The following is a 24,629-nucleotide window of genomic DNA, read 5'->3' on the forward strand; positions in this document are numbered from 1 at the left end:
TCCTTTGGGACGGAGCATCTTAAACAGCAGCTTAACCTCTAGGCCCAATGCTATACATTCTCAATTTCTGAAATTCAAAATCCATGCCCACATAGTAGAAAAGTTACTGATTCTCACACATGTATTTTAACAGAGTATGCACTCAACTATTCAATATAAAATAATTTCTAAAACAAATCGAAAGTCTGTAATTTTCTCTCTCCTAATAAAATTTCTGACATAGATTGTATTTCTTCAGTTCTACTATTAACTTTCTATCTAACTAAATTCTTGTCTAAATCAATTATTTACTGCTTCCAAACACCCTAAGAAATGTAAATGTATGATAACATTATCAGAAAAAATCATGTAAACAAATATTTGTTGTGATAAAGAGATCTGCTTTAAAAAGTTCATAAAGCAAGATATAATGGGCTGAGATGTCTTCATATAATCCTTTCTTGAAAAAAGCAAGTGTCAGTTTAATTGCATATTTTTTAAAGCACAAAAGCAAGTGAAATTTGTGTATCAACTTCACATAAAACTTAAAAAGCTATCTGAACATCTTTTTTTGTATGTGCATGTGAATATGATGGAAATAGCAAACAGTCATAGAGTGCATGCAGATTTTCAGACCCAGATCACCGCGTGGAGAGAAACTTGTATCTGTTTTGTTTTGTTTTTAAGTTCATGCAGGTACATAATACATGAAATGGGACCTCTCAAGTGGCTTCATTTGTGAAAGCAATGATTTTCCACATTTCATTCCCTTAAAAAGTATAGATCAAACTAGGAAATGTGTAATAAGAGTAATTGGAACTCTGTATCTTCTATATATACACAGGAAGATAACATATTCTTGGACCAGAAAAAAATTACTAAGGAGTCACTGTGAGAACAACATCACTTTTTAAAAAAAATGTGATCTTATGAAATATGAAAACTTTGAGAGCTTTAAGACAAAACTTAGGATCTATTTATACTCTGTGCAAAAGTGCAGATTTTAAAACCTGAAAAAAAAATGGTGCAGATAGGTTTGTTGAAAAACTGCTACTTGTGAAGCACCACGTGCTGGAATACATGTAACATCTTAGTCCATAATTGATAACGGTACTACACAGCTCGTGGATGTTCTGGAAAAAAACTTTTAAACATCAGGCGATGATAGGATCAAGCTCTCTTGATCCTATTGTGCCACTTTTGAGTCGTTTACTTGGAATGCTGCGTCTTGAATTAGTACAATATTTCAGATAAAGAAAGGAAGTCGCCTTAACTTGAAACTGCTGTGTCATTTCTTCTTCCTTAACTGAAATTCCAACCAAGGTTCAGGAAATGCCCTAACGAGCCACTTCTCCTTTCTCTTTCCTCAACTAAGTAGATTCCAACCAGCCTAAACCATCCGCTTACTTGTGGTCATATCATTTGTGTTGGGTGTCTCCTGGCATGATGTTGATGCTGTAACGAGGAATTCCAATTTGGTGGTGATTATAGAGGTGATAACATTGGTAGAATTCTTCGTGCTGGTAGGTAATTGAATTGGCACATTATTTTTTTCCCTATACTTTAAACAAACTCGAGAGATGAGTGTAAGCAATTTGTTTTACTTTGATAAATGTGATTTGTGTAAAATTATGATTTCATTTTGTATTGGGAGGTTTCAGGATGCTAGACTAGTCAACATGTGATTTTTCATTATTTGTGTAAAATATACTAAGATGTCTTAATGTTTCAAATTCATCAAGATGTAGAAATATTTGTCACAGTTCATGACAAAGAAAAGATTTTCTTCAATATTTTAAAATTTTCAAATATTTAATCGCCTGGAATATGATTTAACATTTTCTTGCTTCAAGTTATTTTGTGAATAGATGTTGACTTGTGCTTTGAAAGCTAATAAAATAGAAGGTCCAGTCATAGCAGAAACAGAATTAGGCAGTATATTTGCACATGTCTTTTTCCCAAGATTAAAAATTATTCTGCTTTATTTTCATGTGTTTGTGGATATGAGCAATTTGTATCCTTCTCCCCCAAAAGAACTTTTTAAAGTGATGCTGACAGTAATGATTGAAAGAGCAAGAACTTAGGCATCTCTTTCTCTATGTGTGTGTGTGAGAGAGAGAGAGAATGTGTGTAAATAGATATGCACATACATGTGCGTGTTATGTATATAACATATATGTTTACATGAATTATAACTACATGCTTTCAATATTGTCTCACAAAGCATCTGGGAAGTAGATATTTTGAGAAAAAAATAATAATCTTTCATTCACTGTAAGTACCTTATTCATTTGGAATTTCTTTAACATTAAGAGACTTTAAAGCCATCTCGATATTTTTTGTTCAGATAACTGTGTCAGCAAAGCAAAACACCATGATGCAAAGTTTATTACTGAAATTATCCAGACAATTCTGCTTCACTTCTGTGTTAGGTAAATCTCAATACAGCCACACGCTTTAAGTGAATTAAAATGAAATCTTTCACTGCTTCAGTTTAAAGTATCTTAAATAGGCCAAATTCTATGTTCTGTTCTTTGAGTATAAAGAATCCTTTTTAGCTCTGAGATAAATGGGATACATATAATTTTATGTTGCCTCTTTCTTTAAATTTTGTTACTATTATTTTAATTTTCAGGTTTATTCCAATAGAATAGTTCAATGCATGAACATTCTAAGGAAATGAAAGTTGGAGTTAATGTCCTAAAAGCGAAAAACTATTTTTTAAAAGTCAGCTGAATTTTCATGTCGATGGCATAAAAATTTGTTGTAATTTTTGGGAAGTAAAAGTAGCTAAAAGATTTTAAATTTGATGGATTTTTTTTAGCACAAATGAGCCTTTCTTAAATTATGGCACAGTGGAAGTAAAACATAATTATGATAAATATGTTTGAATAGTCAGAACAGTGCAATAAGAGAAGGAGAAACTGAAAGAAATGAAATATTTTTGCATAACGACTTTAGACAAACTAATGAAACATGCTTCACTATGGATATTGATAAAATATCAAACACGTGTGTGGAAATGAGGTCATTTAATCTTTTATAAATCATGACACAAACAAAATTTTTGAAATCAGTTAAATGGTCCAGATCCTTCATGGAGATATACTCTTAATTTAAAAACACCGAACTAAGAAATAAAGTGCCAATGGATGCAGAGAGGGGATGTTTACAAATAGCAGATGGAAATTTTGGACAATTTGATGATAACATAAAAATAAATGTACGGCACAAAATATATTTCCTGCTCAAGATTTTCTGGCAATGTTTACTATGAAATAATAGACTGTGAGATTAGTTAAACATCTGAAAGAATAGTTTCTGGAAAGCCATAAATCACAGTAGTCTTATAGGGGCAAAATGTTATTGCAAGAAAGCAGGTATGAAAGGGCCTGGCGTGATGGCCTAGTTGTTAAAGTCCTGACTTTGCATGCACCAGGATCCCATATGGGCGCCCGTTCGTATCCTGGCTGCTCTACTTCCCATCCAGCTTCCTATTGGTGGCCTGGGAAAGCAGTCAAGGATGGCCCAAAGCCTTGAGAGCCTGTACCCCTGTGGGAGACCTGGAAGAAGCTCTTGGATCCTGGCTTCAGCTCAGCTTAGGTCAGCTCTGGCCGTTGTGGCCACTTGGAAAGTGAACCAGCAGATGGAAGATCTTTCCTCTCTGTCTCTCCTTCTCTCTGCAAATCTGACTGGCCTTCTATTAAAAATAAATAAATCCTTTAAAAAAGATTCTATTTTGATTTTTTTTAAAAAAGTAGGTACAAAAATACCCCTTGCTATAAAATGAGAGATAAAAATTAATAGCAGTTAGATCTGTACGATTGAGTTGGAAGTTTGAAGATGTATCAAAATTTGATAGATATGACTTTGTTGGTGAGAGCTTGGCTCATGAACTTCCTCTCTCTTTTTTTTTTTAACATTTATTTATTTGAAAGAACTTTAGAGAAGTAAAGGCAGATGGATAGGAAGGTCTTCCATTTGAGCCAGTCTTTGCTGCTTTCCCTGGAGCATTAGCCTGGAGCTTCATTCAAAGTGGAGCAGCTGGGACACAAACAAGTGTGTGTTCATGTCGTTTCTGTACAATGCCTTGCAGCATGGCTGTCCTCTGGCAGAACAGAAGGCAAATGTTTTGCTGAAAATATAAATGTTATTTCATAGATATTCTGTAACAATTCCCACTGTAGAAATAATCATTTAAACCGATGAGCGTGAATGGAACAAGCAAGCATTTAAGGTGATTCCGTGAAGGCTTAGTGGCTGTTCAGAGCTGAGAGAACACACTGAAATAGGAAGTTAGAAATTCAGCATTTTTTTTTTTTTTGCTTGCTACTAAATTGCCATGTGACTTTGAGTAAGTGTGTGCGAGTTTCCTGGGATTTTCAGTTGAACTAATATCTGTTATAGAGAGGGATGCGCTGGGGCCAGGCCTGCAGGTGAAGGTTGGGGGATCTGGTGGTATTTAATATCTGGGGCTTCTTTACCTGAAAAGTAGCTCTGAGGTTACTCCTGGGAAATCAAACTTGGATTGGATACAGGAACTTTAAGATTGGAAATCTAGCTCACAGCACAGAAAGAGTCCTCTCTCCTCCCAATGAGGCTCCTGACTGGCACTTCTGATGGGTTTTCTTAGTGTGAAGCATGGCACTGAGCTACTGTCCGGTGTCTCTCCTCTCCACATCCCTCCTGTTGCAAGAGCTTCAGATTCTTCCTTAGGACAGAGTTTTCAGAGTAAAAAAACCAGAGACTGAAACAACTCTGCCTAATTTAGGAAATACCAGCTAATTTGTCTTTTGGGGACATCTCTATTCTCCATATTTTCTCAAGCATATGGTCAACTCATTTGCGTTTCTCATTTGCTTTCACACCAAACACTGCTTTTACCACTTTCTCTCAGTTCATTTGGTTTCAGCTCTATGGACACACACATTGACAAAGCTTTTGAGCGATTGTGTAGCATGTATTTGTTTAAAGATGAAACAATGACAACCACAAATTGCAAGCAATGATAGTTGAGTAAATAAAGTATAAAATACATGCAGAGACTAAAACATTAAGTCTCTTACTGGCCCATGAAAAAGGAGACCCTAGACATGCACTCCGATCATGTTTTGTTGTGTTTCATGAACTAGTTTGTCTTGTATTCTCTCTTTTTTTTTGCAGAAATAATAGAGTATATAGTTTGAACTCATCATGTAGTAAAGGCTTTATCTGTATCGCATCATTTGAGTTTGACACTAGTTCTGAGGCAGAGGCTTGGGAAAGAGCAGGTGGAGTTGTTCAAGAGACAGCACTGAGTCGGGGATGGGACAGGATCAGGATGGAGTTTAGGCATGGATGAATTATGCAGGCTGTTGAGGGCATTTTTACTTTGGAATTCACTTTTGTTTTTCTCTCTTTTATTTGTTTTGAATGCGGCCCAATTTTTATAGCATTGAAAAATAAATAGTTACAGAGGAATAGAAAGGGGAGAAATCAGAAGTTATGGTGCTGCTGAAAATGCCTCCTGTACTTCCATATGGATAACGAGGGCTTTGACTGTATTCGATTTGCAAAAATAGCAGATGCAGAGGTAACAAGGGACCAGGCTGGATAGCTCTATTTTATAAAAGAAAGGGGCAAAGAGAAGAGACTCATTAATGTTGAAGCGCTAGATGGATAACCAGTGACAAATATCAAGTAGATATGCTTTAGTTTGGTCAGAGAAAGGTCATTGATTATTTTTGGTTAAACTGGTTCACGGAGGCCAGGTCTCCACTAAAAAAAGGAATTAATTGCTTCCATTTTCCACTAATTGCCTCAACATTTCCCTTTGCCTTGTCATTGGAGATTTGGTCAGAGAGGCAAAAAGTCAGAAGTCAGAGTTTGATGGAATCTACATAAAAAGGGAATCTGAAGAGACCAAATTATGGCATTTGGTGTAATAATGATAATGATAGTTAGCATTTTTCCCTGGGAGTGCTGTGGAGTTTTAGAGCCCTATTCAATCTTTAATCAGACCATAGGGCACATTTGAAAGAGTTCACTGTTTTTATTTCCATCCAGAGGATAAGGCATCACAGAGAGATGAATTGACCCAGGGCAGGTCTCCTGAGATGTTAATCCTGTGTGTTGGATCACACCCTCCAATGTTGAATTTTAGCTGGAAGTCGGTGCTGTTCCTGGAGTCATTCATTCACACTCCTTCAGCATCATTAGGTGTTATTGCACAGAGCTGTCTGAGAGTACCATCTCTATCAATGACTTTAAAATCACCCAGGAAAACAGTAGGAAATCAGTTGAAAGTCACAGGAATTCTTTGCTGAATGAATTAGTCTTTAAAAGCCAGCCCCACTCTGAATCATTGGGAATACATGAGTTCTGTTTTTTAGAAAAATTGCTTGTTTTCTGGAAGCCGAAGTGGAAGTGCTTCCCCAAAGCGGAAGCAGCATTCAGTTCTGAGTATGATCAATAAGTGTTGACTCAGTCTTGACAATAAATGTTTCTTTTTAGAAACTTCCAAACCTGCCACTTGAATCTTTCAATTTTTTTTGTTATAAGAACCAGCAATGTGTTATTGCTAATTACATATTTATTACATTATGTGCTCTTAGAGACTTGGTGTGTTAGAGAGAGCATAGGTTTTCATGCAAGAATGATTAAGGCTTAATCCCAGTTAGGTCATAATCACGGTTTCACCAAAAGCAGGGGATGTATTTTATTGGAACTCAACTTCCTTACCTGAAACTTAATTTACCTATTAAGATTTTCATAATTATTAAACTAGAAAGTAAGGAGAAAGCTCTTAGCTCTATTCTTGACTAGGAAGGGGACTTGGCAACTTTCATCTTTTGTGCTATTGTGATCACGAGGCTGTTGGATGATTCAGTTACTACCTGAAGCAAGACTGAGAACAAATGTAAGATGTTGCTAAGAAGAAAATTCAGCACTTTATAACATAGTTTATTTAATCAAGAAACTTTTGTAGCTATGGTAAAGTTAATCTACAACTCAGTCCACAGCTCACAGAAAGTTCTCTAACCACAGCTACACTGAAGAACATGCTTTATTTCTGTTACGCATTTATGGATTTATTTAGTTGAGCAGCAGAGAGACAGAGATAGAAAGACACAGAGAAACAGAGAGACAAGAGAAAACTCTCAGTCACTGATTCTGTCCCCAAAGTGCTAAGATGGTTGTTGCAGCTGTCTGAAGCCATGAGCCAGGAACTTGGTTTGGATTCCCAGTGTGGGATGTAAGGGGCCAGTTGCTTGAGTCATCTGCATTAGTGGGCAGATGCAGTGAATAACTGGAGCTGAGAGTCAAACCAGGGTACTTTGATGTAAAATCGAGTGTCCTAACTGTGTGTTAACACCTAGACCCAGTGCACACCCTTATTGTGATTTCAACTTCAGATTGCAATTAGCAGTTGACATTTTGAAAAATGGGGAAGTTAGAGTGTCCTTAGTTCCACTGTTAAGAAAGTTTTATTAAGTTGAAAAGGCAGAATGATGGAGATGGATGAGCAGGTGATCGGGCAGAATGAGAGCAAGATCTTCCATCGGCTGGCTCACACCCCAGGTGGTTGCAAATAAGCAGGTCTAGGCCAAGCTAAAACCAGACACCAGGTGCTTCGAAATGGTCTTTCATGTGAGTGACAAGGTCAAATACTTAGGTGATCTATTATTACTCCCTCAGGCCCTTAGCAGGGAGCTGGATTGGAAGCATGACTGGAACTGATGTACTGTCCAATGTAGGATGCCAACCTAGCAAGCAGTAGCTTAACGTGCTGTGCCATCATGACCTGTTTTATTTCCACTTTTACATTAATGAAGGAGATTCTTAAAACCTACCCTTTTCCTGGCTATTCACTTCAAGAATGAGGAGCAAAAGCGAACGGGGGCATCAGTATCACTAACTATCCCATTGGGTGCTAAGTGCTAGTTCAACCTCAAATGTGTGTCCAGCTCATTTCCTTGTTAGGAAATACTTCATAGGAAATGTTAGGGGCACCTGTAGTGGTTCTCGACTACCCTTCTTTCCTGTAACTTATAGCTCTCAGACCGGGCTGATGAACAGTCCCTCCCTAGTCCCTCTGCTGAGAAACAACTTTGAGGAGAATCCTAATTGTCAAACTGGTCGTTCACAACTTTTTGGACTTGTTTCTCTTAAGCAGTGCAACTTTATATAAACTCCATTCAAATATATAAACAGGAACACCTACTGAAAAAACAGCATGAGCCAAAATTGCATTTACATGGGAAGCCTGACTTGACTGTTTTGACTGCTCAAGTCACTCAAAAACTATTCATCAGTTAAGGAAATCATTTTGACAGTTTTTTGGCCCATTGATTGCTTGTTTGAGTGGCTTGCCTGTCAGGTTGAGGTGGTCACACTGACTGGAGGCAGTCTAACTGGAAAGCCTAACTTGGGAGGACGTGGGTGTCTGTATACCAGAATCTACTTTAAGTAACTGTATTTGAAATCTGTACCTATTTTCTCGGGACCAGTGAGAGAAGTTTGAGAATGACACATTGCACAATGCTTTTGACTTTCTAGAGTGAGATGTCTCCTCGCTTGTTAGAGCTGCCAATGTATTTATAGGCTACAACACAATCACATTTTCCCTAGGCAGGTATAGAATTCAATGAGATTGAAAACTACCTGAACTGGGACAAGTGCTAATAAGGCATCCTACGCTCTGACTCTTCTGGAACACTGAGGATAGATGTGTGACACAAATGACCTCTTAGGTAGCTAGTTAACAATTTAATACTCAGAGTATTGATATGCAAAATTGCCCATGCCATTCCTTTATAGCAGACTCTATAAAAAACAAAGAAATGAAATGAAAAAGAAATTATGAGAAAAAAATAAAGCGAAACACCAAACAAAACCTTGTGCAGGGCAAAAGAATTTGGAACTATTTGAATTACTCCCTCCCCCTTTTAAAATTTATATAATGAATGAAAATGAAAAATGTATAAAATGAAAAACTTGATGTATTTTTTATATACTCTCTTAAGAGCACAATGGTACTTCCCAAGCTGCCCTCCTCTTTTCTTTCTTATTTTTCTTTGAATTTTAACGGTGGCATACTCTCTACAATCACACTCTCAGCCCTTCACTAAATAAGGAATTCAGCTTTCTAGAAGCAACCCCCCTTTAGAGGGCCATTCTTATGTTTCTTTTAAAAGCTTACTTTGAAATATGCTCCAGGTTTGGGCAAGACAAAAAATAACACCATAAGGATGGAAAGAAAGATTTACGACCACATTATAGTGTTTGATTTTATGGGGAGAACATAACGAGGTTATTGTCTTCTGTAAGCACATTTTTATAAGTCTGGTTTATGTTAGTTGAGCATTGCAATGTATTTACAAGGAAGACTTGAAATATGCTGTTATTATTTAAAAGGCATATTCATGTGCTATGCCTAGCCTTTCTAAAATCCTAACTTTTCCTGGGAAAATGTTTGGAAAATGCTCAGGGTTTGGATGATATCTCACATACTTTTCAATAATAAATTCAGAGGGAAGATTAGGATTGAAGTGTCAGCAATAACATTAAAATAATGACACATTTCTTAATAGAGCATATTTTTTCTACTTTAAAGTAGGGCCACTTTAAGTATCATTCCATTTTGTAAAATTTGTGATTGATAGAGGGAAAGGAAATTTAATTTAGCTTTACTTTCCAAGTTGATACATCCCACTCATTCATGATTGTTCTTAGCAATAAAGCAAATGAGGTTACTCTATGACTTAGGAGTCAGTGACGAAGTTAAGAAGAAAAAAACCTTTTTGAAGAAATGAAAATAAAGCAAAAATATCAAAACCTGTGAGATGTAGCACAAACAGTATTGAAAGGGCTATTGATAATATATTTTGCATGAAGTTTGCCTTATATCAGAGAGAGAACATATATTTGCCCTTTTGGGATTGACTTACTGAGCATAATGGTCTCTAGTTGACACCATTTGGTTGTAAATGGTAGAATTTCATTCTTTTTAATGGCTGAGTAGTATTCCGTGGAGTAGATGTACCCAGTTTCTTTATCCACCCCTCTTTTGACAGGCATCAGAATTGTTTCCATGTTGTTGCTATTATAGATTGCTCTGCAGTAAGAAGGGATTACAGATCAATTTCTCATATGCAGTTTCATTTCCTTTGGGTATATTCCGAAAATTGAAATTTCTGGGTCCTACCACAGATGAATTTTCAGGTTCTTTTAGCACTCTCCATACTGACTTCCACAGTGGTTATACTAGCTTACACTCCCACCAACAGTGAAGGAGGGTCCCTTTGTCCCCACATCCATACCAGCAGGTTTCATTAGAGTTCTGAATGCAGGCATGTAGGCCAGTCTCACTGGAGTCAGGTGGAACCTCCATGTGGTTTTCGTTTGTATTTTCCTGATAGCTAGTAAACCTGAGCATTTTTCCTATGCGTATTAGCCATTTAAATTTGTTCCTTTGAAAAATGTCACTGCATTTCCTTCATCATTTCTTCCCTGGGTTGTTTGTTTTTCTGTTGTTGAGTTTCTGAAGCTCTTGGTAAATCCTGGATGTACTTTGAATAGTTCCTGAAAAAAAATTGAATTAAAAAAGATAAGATTGTATGGGGACAACACTCTTCGGAAATCCATGCATAGTTTTCATTGTCAGCATTGTCTACAAACTTTTTGAAGATCAATCATGCATTTATTTCTTTCATCAAACTTTATGCCTAATCACCTCTTTCCTAATGCCTTACGTGAACAAATTTGAATGTAGTTTTACCTACAGTATCTGTTTTAGAAAAAGGCAAATTTTAACTCCTTCCCCAAAAATCTGAGTTTATTTTTTCACCCTCCTGTTTCAGACAAGAGAATAATTCTACTAAAACTAGACTCTTTCTGTTAGGTTTCAGTGGCACTCATTTTTATAGTCACATATTTAATCAGTCATCATTTCTTATTTATACCTTTTACCTGTCCTTTCTGCATGTAGATATAGTGAGACCTCTCCATGTATAAACAGCTACCTACCCACGCATGGCCCATCTGTCAACCTAAGAACCATTTGCAACTGAAATCCTCAAAGTTTTCTCTTCCTGTTTTATAAAGTTTCTAGGCATAAAATTGGTCCCAGACTTCCTAGAAACAAATACTTGCTCAATTAGCCAATCTTTTAGCGTAATTGTGAATTTCTTTGCCTTCCTGCCCTCTTCACTGAAATGGAATGATAAGACTTTCTATGTCACAGAATTGCGATGATGAAAAGATTATACATGTAAGATTTTTGGAATTCACGACACATAGTGAGTGCTCAGTTTGTGACAGTTGTTTTGCTGGTTTTGTCCTCATTTACTTGCTGGTTGTTTAATAAACATTTATTGCAAAACTTACAATTTCCCAAGTACTGTGTAAAACATTGGGTATTTGATAATACATGAAAGAGCCCAATTCCTTATTCCGACTCAGGTTAAATGTAGCCCATTAAACAGGCAATATTGAGTATTAAAATGACATGTGAATAACTAATTGCAACAGTAGTTAGGAGATGATATGACCTGGTTTTGAGAGCAAAACTGTCAGGCCTTTGACAGTTTTGTAGGTAAAAGACACTCCAAAAAGGGAGAGAAGCATGTCTGGGCATCATTCTTGGTCACTGGGAGTCATGGACAGCAGGGGTTACTCTGGCCAGACACAGTGAACTGGGCAGAACAGCATGTGGCAACATTGGGGCAATGTCAAGAAACATCCCTTTCCAGTTTTACATCCCATTTTGTTCTTCATGAAATGAAAAGCAACCAAAATGTTTTCTTCTTTTTTTTTAGACAGAAGAGTGAATGATTCACTCTGTGGTTTGAACATTCATACTGAAAGTTGTGTGTAGAGGACACGGTATGGTAGCCTAGTGGCTAAATCCTCACCCTTCATGGGCTGGGATCCCATATGGTTGCCAGTTCAAGTCCTGGCTGCTACACTTCCCTTCTAGATTCCTGCTTGTCTCCTGGGAAGGCAATATCAGATCACCCAAAACCTTGGGACCATGTACCTCTGTGGGAGATCCAGAAGTTTCTGGCTCCTAGCTTTGGATTAGCTTAGTTCTGGCTATTGTGACCTCTTGGGGAGCGACCCAGTGGACAGAAGATCTTCCTCTCTATATTTTCTTCTCTTTGCATATCTGACTTTCTATAAAAACAAATAACTCTTTAAAAGTTGTGTGAAGAATGATCATATTGAGCAAACTGGGAGATGCACCATGGCAGAGTCATTGCATCGGATTAGGTGCTTGGGCTATAGCCTTGATAGTGGAAAACAGTGGTGGATCTCTGTGATGCACTTGTGAGTTAGAATTAGGTAAGGAGCTTCATATCTGGGGCAAGAAAAAAAAAACAATTAAAGGAGACTACCTGGTATTGGAGTTGAGTTGCAATGAAGAGAAGCAAACTTTAGGGGAATAATAATGAATTCTTCAGACTTTAACTTTTTGAAATTTTTGTAATAGGAAGATATGGATAAAATATATGCTATGTGGGTCATAATTTATCATATATACAAATACATCTCCTGTAAATGGTTTACTCTTTATATATAATGAGGTATACATACTACATATGATATCTTAAAACTGGTTATAAGCTATAAACATTTTGTTGCATATGATATCTATAAAACTATGTAGTAAATATATATAATACTATCTATTATCTATCTATATATGTATGTATGTATATGTATTAAATCTAGAGCTGTACCTCCCTAAAAACGAGAGAATTCTGGAGTGAAAACACAAGTTTGGGATATACATTTTTAGCATATGGATGGTGTTTATACTGATGGGCCAAGATAACAATAGTGGTCTTAGAAAATGGACAAAGAAGGGGTGCCTGGTCCTGAATCCTTTGGTTCCCCAATTCACCTGTCAGCTTCACGCAGAGATCTGAAGCAGAATTGTTGATGTGGAGTTTACTAGCCTGTTGATGGTATCTGGAGTCGTGTGAACAAGTGAGATTTTCAGGAGGCAACTGTGGCAGCAGAGGAGCAGGGGCCTTGTTTGAACCCTGGCGTCTGCTCAGGTACAAGTCACAAAATCTCTCCAGTCCCAGCAGGTGAATTTTTGTTCTCCCTCCGTACATGAAATGATGCTCTTGCAGGTTACCAGTGGAGCAGCTATTTTCCAGCCTGCTGGCAGGAGTGCCTACGCTTTATCTTGCCTTGTGTCTGTGGCATTTGAGTTGGGGAATCATTTTTTTTGTCTGGCAGATCTAGCCTAAGTGTTTCTGTGTATCCTGCTCTTCCCATTTTTCATCTGGCGCTTTTAAGTCTGTCCCATCTCTACTATTTTGATGTTTCCCCAAGTTCTTTACTTAACACTCTTACCCTTTAATGATAATTCATGATCCTGTGTCACTACATGTAAAACCCTGGCTCAGTGATTTCTTCTAAATTGGCTTCCAAGTCTGAGAACCTAAACCCACTTGGCTAGTGCTCACCAGCTCTCCTGGCTGCAGCGCAGGCCCTTTGATTTCAGGAAGTCCAATACTGCCAATTTTTTGGCTTTCCCTAAAAATGTTTGTTTCTCTGCTTTTTTGTCTTTTTTTTTTTTTTTTTTGTAAAAAAATAGTTTTCTTGGGCCTGGCGCGGTGGTCTAGTGGCTAAAGTCCTCGCCTTGAACACGCCAGGATCCCATATGGACGCCAGTTCTAATCCCGGCTGCTCTACTTCCCATCCAGCTACCTATTTGTGGCCTGGGAAAGCAGTTGAGGACGGCCCAAAGCCTTGGAACCCTGCACCAACGTGGGAGACCTGGAGGAAGTTCCTGGCTCCTGGCTTTGGATCGGCGTAGCTCCAGCCGTTGGGTCACTTGGGGAGTGAATTATTGGATGGAAGATCTTCCTCTCTGTCTCTCCTCCTCTCTGTATATCTGCCTTTTCAATAAAAATAAAATAAATCTTTAAAACAATTAGTTTTCTCCATAGCTTTTAATTTTACAGCAAATCATCATAAAGAAGTCCAATACTGATGGCATTTTTTTCTTTCTCTTCTCTAATTTTTTTTCAGTGGTATCTGGCATACCATTCCAGTTTAAAATCCTATTGCATAAAGTTGGATCTGCTATTCTATCGTGGAATATTGACAAAAATTCTACTGGTTCTGCATGTGCACAGGATGGTCTTTGAAAAACTCGATTTCCATATGATTGCCTGAAGAGTAATAGAGCTGATCACATTATTGATTGTGTTATTACTTACAGCCTAACAGGCCTAACCAGAGCCTTAGAAACTAGTACGTGTTAGATGACTTCTGTCTCATTTTTTATTTTCATTTGTCCTCATCCCCATTTTCTTAAAATATCTGAAGGAGAGAAAGAACATTTCGCTTCTGATTTCATAACGTTTACCACAAGAGCATTTCAGTAACACTGAGAGGTTAATTCTAGACACTAGTTAGGGAACTAATGTTGGGATTTTTCTCAAGTAACTTGAGCTATGCCTGGTTGAGAAATCCCATATTACTGGCATTTCTGGGCAGAGCACTTCTTGGAATCCATTAGTAAAATTCTTAATGTGAAATGACCTAGAAAAAAAAACCCTAGTAATTAAAAAATTGTTAATTCCATTTTGTTAGTATATCAAAACTACTATAAAACCTTGGTATAGACATGATGGAAATGCTTGATGTTGCAGTTCTGGACGAGAGAAGTCTGGAATAAGTTACACTTGTCAGCTCTAGTTAGACTTGCTCTGTCTCAGGCTCCGGGGGAGTCTGTTTCCTGGCCTCTTCCTGCTCTGAAAGCCACTCTTGTTTCTTGGTTCTGTGCTCCACTTCACTCCAGCATCTTCTCCCAGAATCAATCTCCTTCCACTGCCCTGTTGCTTCTTACAAGGACCCTTGAAAAATACAGGGAACCCAACTGGAAAATCCAGGATAATCATTCAAGTTAAAGCTCTTTCATCTGATGATACTCTCAAAGTCCCTTAGATAACTGAAGTTATATCTCTAGGGGTTATGGAGCTGGATTAATGGACATCTTGAGTGGGGGAGGCATTATGTTACAACTGATGATGCATTGTAAATGAGTTGGAAAATTTTAAGAAGGATAGGACAAATTTTTCAAATCAATTTTTCAAATTAACATGGAAAAGGAATCCTAAATTATCCTCTCTGAAGTTACTATGAAATATTTCCCTATATTTTAATGCTATAATATTACCAGGTATTTTGATTTTAAAAAATTCTAAAATAATTAACCCCAAAGAAAGATCTTACAAAGAATTTTTCTGTGATTTTCAAGTCTTTTTAATTTGTTATATGCATTAGTTGATTTTTAAAATCCATTTCCCAGAAAAAGATAAAACATACTACATATTTTATTCATTATTTTTAAAGCCAAGCTGTAAATAACATTATTTTCTCACCCCTCCTCTCCCCCAACCCCTTGACCTACTTCTTACTCTCTTGTGGTGAGTAGTTAGCAGTTTCAGGAAAGGAAACGCTGAGATAACAGTAGAGATGATATAAGGAAACTAACATTTCTCCTGGGGAAGCGGGTTTGGATTCTTCAGAACACTGTACCATTATTACATGGCTGTAGAGACTGAAGCAGAATGAAACACCTTAAAGGAAGTGAACATTCATCTAGAGGTATTGTAAGTTTCAGTGGTATCCTTGTCCCATATGATCTGAAGCACCCATGTCTTGCAACATATGATGATTATATCATAGGTCATGTAGCACGCACAAAGTGACAAAAGTGTAGTCGCGAGCGAATCAGATTAAGTTCCACCGGTATGAGAGAAGCAGCAGGAGACGGCTGATGTTGTGTGTCTGTCTGGAGCTCCTCTTCGTGATTCTGCATCTCAGTTTCTCCTGTGCAATGGGATTAAATCACTACAGTGTTCAGCTAGTGACTAGTTATTATCTGTTAAGGGACTACCAACCATCCATGAAGTTCTGTGATCTCAACAAATTAATATTTCAAGGCTGTGCATTCTTACAATCATAAAAATTTAAAACAGAAATATGTTTCTTGGATTCTAGACAAGCATTGTTCTTCAGTTACAAGGGGAAGGTGAAATGAAAACAGCCTTGTAACTGATGGATTTTCCTCCACACAGGCACGATAGTTGAGGAATTTGATTGGCGTAGACACATGAACAATAGGTGCATTTCAAAAAGAGAGCCCCCAAGCTCATCTTTACTAGTTAGGTAAAATGAAGATAAGATAAATGTTACCCTGTTCTCAGATGTACTAGTAATTTCTGCAAAAAATGAGTGATAGAAATGTACTTATGAAAAAAAGTCATTTTCTGCGGTGTGTCAATCAAAATGAATAATCTCAAAGTCTCATTTTCAATTAGATTACTTTAATATTTAACTACCTAAAATGCCCCGATCATATTCTTTATAAAATGATTAGAGTAGAATACTATAGCTCTAATTGTGACATTTTATTATGATAAAAATGACTTCATTAATTGATGATCATATATCAACCATAAAGTAAGTAGATAAAGAATATAAAACAATTTCCAATTAAAGAAAGGCTAAAACTGTATGAATTGTTTAGACCTTTTTTCAGAAGTAAACCTTTATGATCCTTCTATTTTCACAAAAAAATGCATAAAACATCTTGTGAATTTCTTTTATTGGGTGAGAACATATTAATAGTATATTATCTCAAATTTGGTAATTAAGATGCAATAGTAATAATCAACATAAGTGTATTTTAAAAGTTCCATGGGAAATTTTTTCTTGGGAAAATGGAACTAAGGTCTGGCCCTGTGACACAATGTTTAAGCTGCTAGCAACTATGCTGGTGACATTCCCTATGGGGTCAGTTTTAGCCCTGGCTGCTTCATTGCTAATCCAGCTCCTTGCTAATGTGCCTGGGGAAGCAGAGGAAGATCGCTCAAATATTTGAGTGTTCGCACTCACGTGGGAGACCTTGGTGAAGCTCCCGGCTCCTAATGTTGACCTGACCAACCTGACCATTGTGGCCATTGAAGGAGTGAACCAGTAGATAGAGGATCTCTCTCTTCCTTTGTCCCTTTTTACTCTACATGTTAAATGAATAAAATAATAAAAAAACTTTTTAAAAAGAAAATGGGAATAAAAGTTAAGGCAAGCATTGTTTTCCCACGATACACTTTTTCTGTGGAGAATTCGAAGATTCATTGTAAATGTTTCATTGGCAGAATGACTTAAAAGATGGTAAACATTAAAGTTTGGATTCCTGTTCCATCTCTGCATTCACGGTGTGAAAAAATTGCAATGATGGCTTTCCCAGATGTTTGAAATATGACCTTTTAAAGAAGTCAGCCCTGTTTTTTTTTTTTTTTATTCTCTGTACCCTTGAAAGAACGTTCACAACTTCATAATGAAAATGATACCAAAAGGTCACTATGCCAAGAATGAAAAATAGCATCATACGAGAGCAGTATTTTAACTGGAAATGTAAAGCATCATCCAAACACAATTGCTGGTATCTGAAGCAAAACACCGTTAGTTTATAAAAGTCTTCACAACAAGTCTCAGTGTTGGAGCTCTAACTCAATACACTATTTTAGATTTCTTTTCTGAGAAACTATTTTAGATTTTTTTATGAGTACAGCTTTTGTAGTTGTCATGTACTAGTGTATTTGTGTATTTAATGAAACTTTTAAATCTTGGGATTCTGAAAGGCATTTCAATATGACATTAACTTAGAGAGGAAGGTGTAATGTATAAATATCAATTTTTATTAATAGCAAAACATAATGTATTTGGATGATTAATTCATATTAAAGGAAGCATATAATTTTATTAATTCTGTTGTTTTAATTTCATTTTTAATCTTTAAAATTTCAACATAATTTTTCAGAATGATTAGGAGTTAAGTATTGCACTGTTCCTTGAAAAATAATTGTGGACACCTTGTTGAATTATGATATTAGATTTTATGTGCAAAACATTTACACAGTCTTTTCTATATGCTGTTAATTTAGTATGCAAAATAAGGTGCACAATATATTACTGATCCCGAAACTAAAGACCAGAAGTGCTTCAGAGTTCTGGTGTGGCAGGTGTGGAGAGATATATGGTGCAAATATTATTGATTATCTAACACCCCATAGGGGTTCAAGGTATCAGTGGCTACTCAAGCACACTGCTGTATCTGTCACAAAGTTATATGAATCCTCACTCCAAGTGGGATCAAGGAAGACTACATGCACACCCTCACTTTTTTTATGCGTGAATTCTTCACTGACTGGGTCTTGGCAATCATACTTTTTTCTGGTTTTCATTTTGAATTGTGGCATTGTAGATATTTTCCGATATGACATGGAAAATAAGACTATCTCACAAGCCTAAAGGATTGCAAGAGTAATGTTATTGGTCCTTAGAGATGTGGATCATGCCATCATCTGCTATCACCGAAATGTTCTCCTGTTTTTTTCCCACTACTGCTCCATCTTGTTGGAACGCCCTGACCTTTACTCTTTCTTTGACTACTTCTGACTTAGCCCTCTTGTCCTGATCCATCATGCCATCCCTGGGGAAATCTCTACTGACTTATGCCTCACTTTGACTTGAATGACATGTTCCCTTTTTATCTAGACCTTTTTGGTTGACTTTATGACGTATTATATTTCCCTAGGGTTTGTCATATTGTGCCATAGCTAAATGAAGTCTCTGTCTTAAAAGATGGTGAACTCTTTGAAAACTGATAGCGCTGCCTTGTTGCTGCTATACTTAATGCTCATTGCGACAGAGTAAAACTTTGATGTGTAGTTAGTGTTCAAAAATCTTTGAGTAATTACTGAATTATAAACCTGTGACTGCAATGTCAGATATGTCTTAAAGTACCAGTGCTCAGATTTTCAGAATGTTTAATAGTAGCTTATTTCTGTTATTGGTTGTGTGGGTGGTTGAGCTTAGTGTATACATGTCTGTTTCATTGTTTTGTGGACCAAGTGAAATGGCTAATTTCCGATGTGGTGCTTGATGGATGTCTGTGACTCACAACATTTTGAATACACATAAATTCTTTAAAAATTGATTAGACAAGAGTCACAGGCTAATCCTCAGCTTGCTGGCTCTGGCATCCCATATGGATGCAGTTTCAAGTTCTGGCTGCTGCATTTCCTGAATCAGCTCCCTGCTTAATGACACAAGAAAGCAGCAGGGGATGGCCCGAGTCCTTGGGTCCCTGCATCCATGTAGGAGACCTGAAAGAAGTTTCTGGATCTCAGCATTGATCAGCTCAGCCCTGGCCATTGTGGGCACCCTGAGAGTTGATCAGTGGTTGGAAAGCTTCATTGTCTCTTTTTCTCTGCCTGTATCTCTCACTTTGCAAGTAAAAGAAATAAATCTTTTATTTTTTTAAAAAAATCGGGCTTTGCAGATCAGAGATAGTGCTGCTATTTATTCTCTTTAAGTATGCAAAATAATTATTTTACTGAGAAACTAATGAAATAAAATAAATCAGCACATGTGTGAGTGGAGCTAGATGCAATTTTATGGGATGCCTAGGTTTCTTAGTCCAAATACAAGGCTTCATCAAGTGCCAGTTTTTCTGCGGGAACACTATTGAATTAGAAAAATTCTTCTTAGTAATATTCATATCTTTTGAAAATCTTTTAAGTATGACTCTCTTTTCAAAGACACACCACTGAATTATCCAAATGAAAATGATTGGGACTGAAGGATTATGTTACAATCACATTTTATATTATTATCCATCAAATTGCTTTGGATTATATAATACTCGGCTGAAATATGCTGACAGTTATTCAGAAGCCTAAGTAAAACTTTTGATGAACTGGGCACTACTTTAGCTCAGTAGTTACATCTCAATCAGACAAGTATGATGGTATAATTTTAGGTTTAGTCAAGATGAGATTTATGGATATATCCTATTCACAGACTTGCTGTGAAGAAAGTAAGATTTGAAGAAATGAGTTATTAATCTTTACTGCAGAACATTAACAAATGTCATGTGGCTTTTATGAGTTGGTACCTAGGAGATAGTAGATTCATAAGGCCCCCAAAATAGATTTCCTCTTATATACCTCTGATACAGGGAACATAATGAATAGTTACCTATTATTCACTTGTGAAGTCCAAACTTTTTCACTTCATTTATTAAATTCAGTCTAAGTATAAAATTAACAAACTTAAATAATGGCTGTCTTAGTCCATGGAATGGGATTGCCCTGCTTTTTGCTGAGTGTGTGTGTGTGTGTATGTATGTATGTATGTGTTTTGTGATGCTGTGTGTGTTTTTATTGACTATCATCAAGCAATATAATTAGAATAAATATCTTTCTGGACAAAGATATTACTGTTTCCGTTCTTGTTAATGGTTCAACAGGCTTGTTGGGCGGGTTCTCATGTTTGCTTGATTCGTGTCATTGGTGACTTGAAAGGTGATGAAATGTTTTGTTGTTGAGATAATTGCTGTGTGGCATTTGCCATTGCTTCTTAGTTTTGAGTGTTGAAAGATGAGCACCAGAGGTTGGATCATCGTCTCCAAAGCTTCTTGCCCTCAGTGTGGATAAACGGTCTCCAAGTGTGTGGTAGTAGGAAGGTCAGAGTTCCATGGAGATTGGCTTTCACAGAGAGCAAACTGTCATTTACATGTTTGCTGAGTGAATGGTGAAAGAATTAGCTAAGTGTTTTTACCAGTGCCTTATGCTTTTTTTTTTAAAAAAAAAACAACTTTTTATAAGAGATTAATATAAATATAAGTCTGAGTAAATAGGAGTGACATTTAAATGCATTACCTGATATAAGTGATATTTAAGGAGATGTGACACAAGCAGGACAGGTAATCCTGGGACTGGTGGAGTCCCTGGGAGGAGTTTGGTTTGACTACTTTTTTTTCTCTCTCTCTTTTTTTTGGTTTCCAAGTTTCCTTGATCATTATATTCTGTTTGTTTCTATTTAGTTATCCGGTATGTAGGGTCTGAAATCAATGTAAGGACAATAACATAAATTAGGAGAATGTGATTAAGTTTTTTGGAGAGTCATTTGGAAAGTACCATCAGTATATCTGCAGGTGGGGCTATGGCCCTGCCCCCAATTCTGCTTGGTTGGCCCTTGTTGTTCCAGAATTCTACCTACCAGGAAGTTTAAATCCAAATGCAAATATGGCCCTTAACTCAATAACATCTGGTTACTCTTAATTAATTTCTAACCAAATCCTCAGCAATTTGCAGAGTTGAATCCTTCCTAGATGGATCATACTCTCTGGAATTTTAGATTAGATATCATACACCCTAAAGTCAACTTGCAGCACGTTATCAACTGCTATTATCCGGAAACACCATCTTACTTCTTTCTATGGTCTTAAGCTGTTTTCTCATGCATCCCCGTCAGTTCTCTCAGTAGTCAGAATTTCTGTATCAGTTTCAATCTAAAAACAGAGGCAGAAAGAAGAATCCCCCCACCCCAAACACATACCTTTGAATACATGCATTTTGTGTTTGCCATCCAAATTCCTCAGCAGTTTTGTTTTCTGCAACTTAGAGATGATGATTTTCTTTCCAGAACAACTCTTCTCTTTAGTTCATTCCATGTGCAGGAGATTTGGGGACGCTAAATTTTCTGTTATTTTGTCTGCTCATTGGGCATCTGGTCCCAGATTCACTTACAGATGGATCAAAGCACTACTTTTACATATATGTCTGTATATATATATACAGACCAAAGCTTTGGGACCAGACCAAAGCTTTGGGACCCTACACCCGGGTGCAGGGTCCCAAAGCTTTGGGCTGTCCTCGTCTGCTTTCCCAGGCCACAGGCAGGGAGCTGGAAGGGAAGCGGGGCTGCCAGGATTAGAACCGGTGCCCATATGGGATCCCGGGCGTGCAAGGCGAGGACCTTAACCACTGTACCACCATGCCGGGCCCAAGGGTTTATTCTTTTTTTTTTTTTTTTTTTTTTTTTTTTTTTTTTTTATTGTTGCTTACATTGTATTATGTAGTACAGTTTTATAGGCGCTGGGGATTCCCCCCACCCCTCCCATAACCCTCCCCCCATGGTGGATTCCTCCACCTTGTTGCATAACCATAGTTCAAGTTCAGTTGAGATTCATTGCTTGCAAACACATGCCTAGCATAAAGTTCAGCGTCTTATTGTCCAGATAAGTTCAGTGGCCTCTTGGGGAGACCTTCTATGGTCTGAAGATAGGTCTAACAGGGTAGAGATCCGGTCAGTTAAAAGCCCCAACAAGGCCTCAGTGTCAATATACAACATTATGGAATTAATTGACATAGTAATGGGTAGACAATATGTTAAAAATAATGCAAGTTCCATTCTTCGAAACATCTGGGTTGAGACAGTATCAATGACAGGTTCAGAAAATAACCAACAACCAAACAAAAAATTACAGGTTAAATCAAGGCAAACATGTGGTATCTAATCTTTTGGGATTCACTCATTTCCCTTAGCATTATAGTTTCCAGTTGTGCCCATTTAGCCACAAAGAACTGCATTTTGTTTTTTTTAATAGCTGAGTAGTATTCCATGGAGTAGATGAACCAAAGCTTTCTTATCCAATCTTCTGCTGATGGGCATTTCGGTTGCTTCCATGTTTTTGCAATTACTGATTGTGCTGCAATGAACATAGGGATGCATGTTGGTTTGTCGTAAAACAGGTGTTTTGGATATATTCCTAGGAGTGCTATTGCTGGGTCATATGGTATGCAGATTTTGAGTTGTTTGAGTGTTCTCCAGACTGATTTCCATAAAGGCTGTACCAATTTGCAGCTCCACCAGCAGTGGAGTAGGGTTCCCTTTTCCCCGCATCCTCGCCAGCAAGCGTCGTTGGTGTTCTTGTTTATGTGGGCCAATCTTACTGGTGTTAGGTGGTACCTCATCGATGTTTTAATTTGGATTTCCCTTATTGCTAGGGAGCTGGAACATTTTTTCATATGTTTGTTTGCCATTTGGACTTGTTCCTTTGTGAAATGTTTGCCCATTTCCCGTGCCCATTTCTTGAGTGGTTTGTTTGTTTTGGTTTTTTGGTTGTTTTGAAGTTCTTTGTATATCCTGGAAATTAGCCCCCTATCGCCTATATCGTGTGCAAAGATCTTCTCCCAATCTGTGGGTTGCTTTTTTACTTTGTTGATTGTTTCCCTTGCTGTACAGAAGCTTCTTAGTTTGATGAGGTCCCATTTGTTTATTCTGTTCTCAACTGCTATTGCTTTTGGTGTCCTTCTTAGAAAGTCGGAACCTACTCCTAGGTCTTGCAGGGTATTTCCTACATTTTCCTGCAAGAGTTTGAAGGTTTCTGGATGTAGGTTTAGGTCTTTTATCCATGTAGAACACCACCAATTCACAAGTGAAACTTGAAATTAAAAAGACAATGCTCTTTATACTAGTACCCAAATAGAGAAAATACTTAGTTGTAAACCTACCAAAATATGAACAAGGTGAAGAAAACTGCAAAATTTCAGCAAAATAAATCCACAAATTAATAAATATAGAGAAAAGTAGACTCAGTACTATCAAGGTCTGGCTTCTCAACTTGGTCAACAAACTCAATGTAATTCTATCACAATCCCAGAAAGTTATTTTTTGGAATTTCAACACAACAATTCTAATGTTTAGACAGTTAACTTCTAAGTTTTTTCTGAACGTGGTTTCTTATTGTAGGTCTTTTTAGTGTTATATTTGGACGACTGAAACCATTATTGATGTGGTTAGATCATTACTTTCATATTTGTTCTTGTTTTCTGTATGCTTTTTCTGGCTTTTTCGTCTTATTGATGTCTCTTATTTTTGGCTGCCTTGTCTGATTTTAATTGAGCATTATGTGATTCCACTTTTTTTTTCCCATAACACCTCTAGATTTTAAAATTTTTTGAGAGGTTGCCAATAGTTTGTGATATAGTTACAATGAATCCAAGTCCAAATAACACTATAGCAATTTGTGGGTAATGTGAATAGTTTTCAGTAAATGAATAATCTTGTTTATTATTGCTGTCATGAATTTCACTTAGATGTAAGCATACAAAAGCATGATATATAAATATTAAATATACATATTTCAGGAGATGTAGAATTCTAGGTTCATATCTCTCCAAGCATGCTAAGTATTTCAAACCATTTTCTCCTTGTTTGTGTAGTTTTTTTACAGTTTGAATATGCCCAAGTATAAGTTTTGCTGCATTGTGTCTTTGGTGTATATCTTCCTTAATGTTCTTTGGTCTTCCAGCATCTATATTTTCATGTGTAACGTCAGTTTGGAGAAATTCCTGGTCAATATTGCTTGAAGTCTTGCTCTAGTATTTTCTCACTTCTCCTCGAGCAGTTGTACTGAGACATGATGCATCTTTTGTAGTTGTTGCCTAATTATCAGATAATTCCTAATGGTTTTCTCTCAACCATCTTTCCTCTGATTCCTTCGCCCCTCTTCTTTGGAAGTCCCTATCAAGATATCTAAAATTTAGACTTTATTTCTGTAGTCCTGTCTCCTAGGATTTTAAAAAGGAACGAATGAAATCATCTTTGTGAAATCTTAGCTCCGTGTCTAGTATTTGTTGGTTGTATTTATTATTACCATTATTGTTATTGTTGTCATTGATACTAATACTGCCCAACAGCTTGTAAATTCTAGAATTTCTTTTGTACTCTGGTTATATTGAAACGACAGAAAGGGCTCCAATAAATGATTTTAGAGCTAGTGGATGAAT

At 37.0% G+C, this 24,629-nt stretch overlaps 1 protein-coding gene across 1 annotated transcript in view; it reads left to right on the forward strand.

Annotated features, from left to right (window-relative positions):
* The first annotated feature begins 1,445 nt into the window (after positions 1–1,445).
* Positions 1,446–24,629, forward strand: part of TFEC (transcription factor EC) — a 55,661-nt gene continuing 32,477 nt past the window's right edge. The window contains exon 1 of the mRNA XM_041002484.1: positions 1,446–1,506. The gene's annotated coding sequence lies outside the window, so the exon portion shown is untranslated. The remainder of the gene's footprint in view (positions 1,507–24,629) is intronic.

Source organism: Ochotona curzoniae, unplaced genomic scaffold, assembly GCF_017591425.1.
Source record: "Ochotona curzoniae isolate NIBS_2020 unplaced genomic scaffold, NIBS_Ocur_1.0 scaffold_2476, whole genome shotgun sequence".
NCBI classification, from domain to species: Eukaryota; Metazoa; Chordata; class Mammalia; order Lagomorpha; family Ochotonidae; genus Ochotona; species Ochotona curzoniae.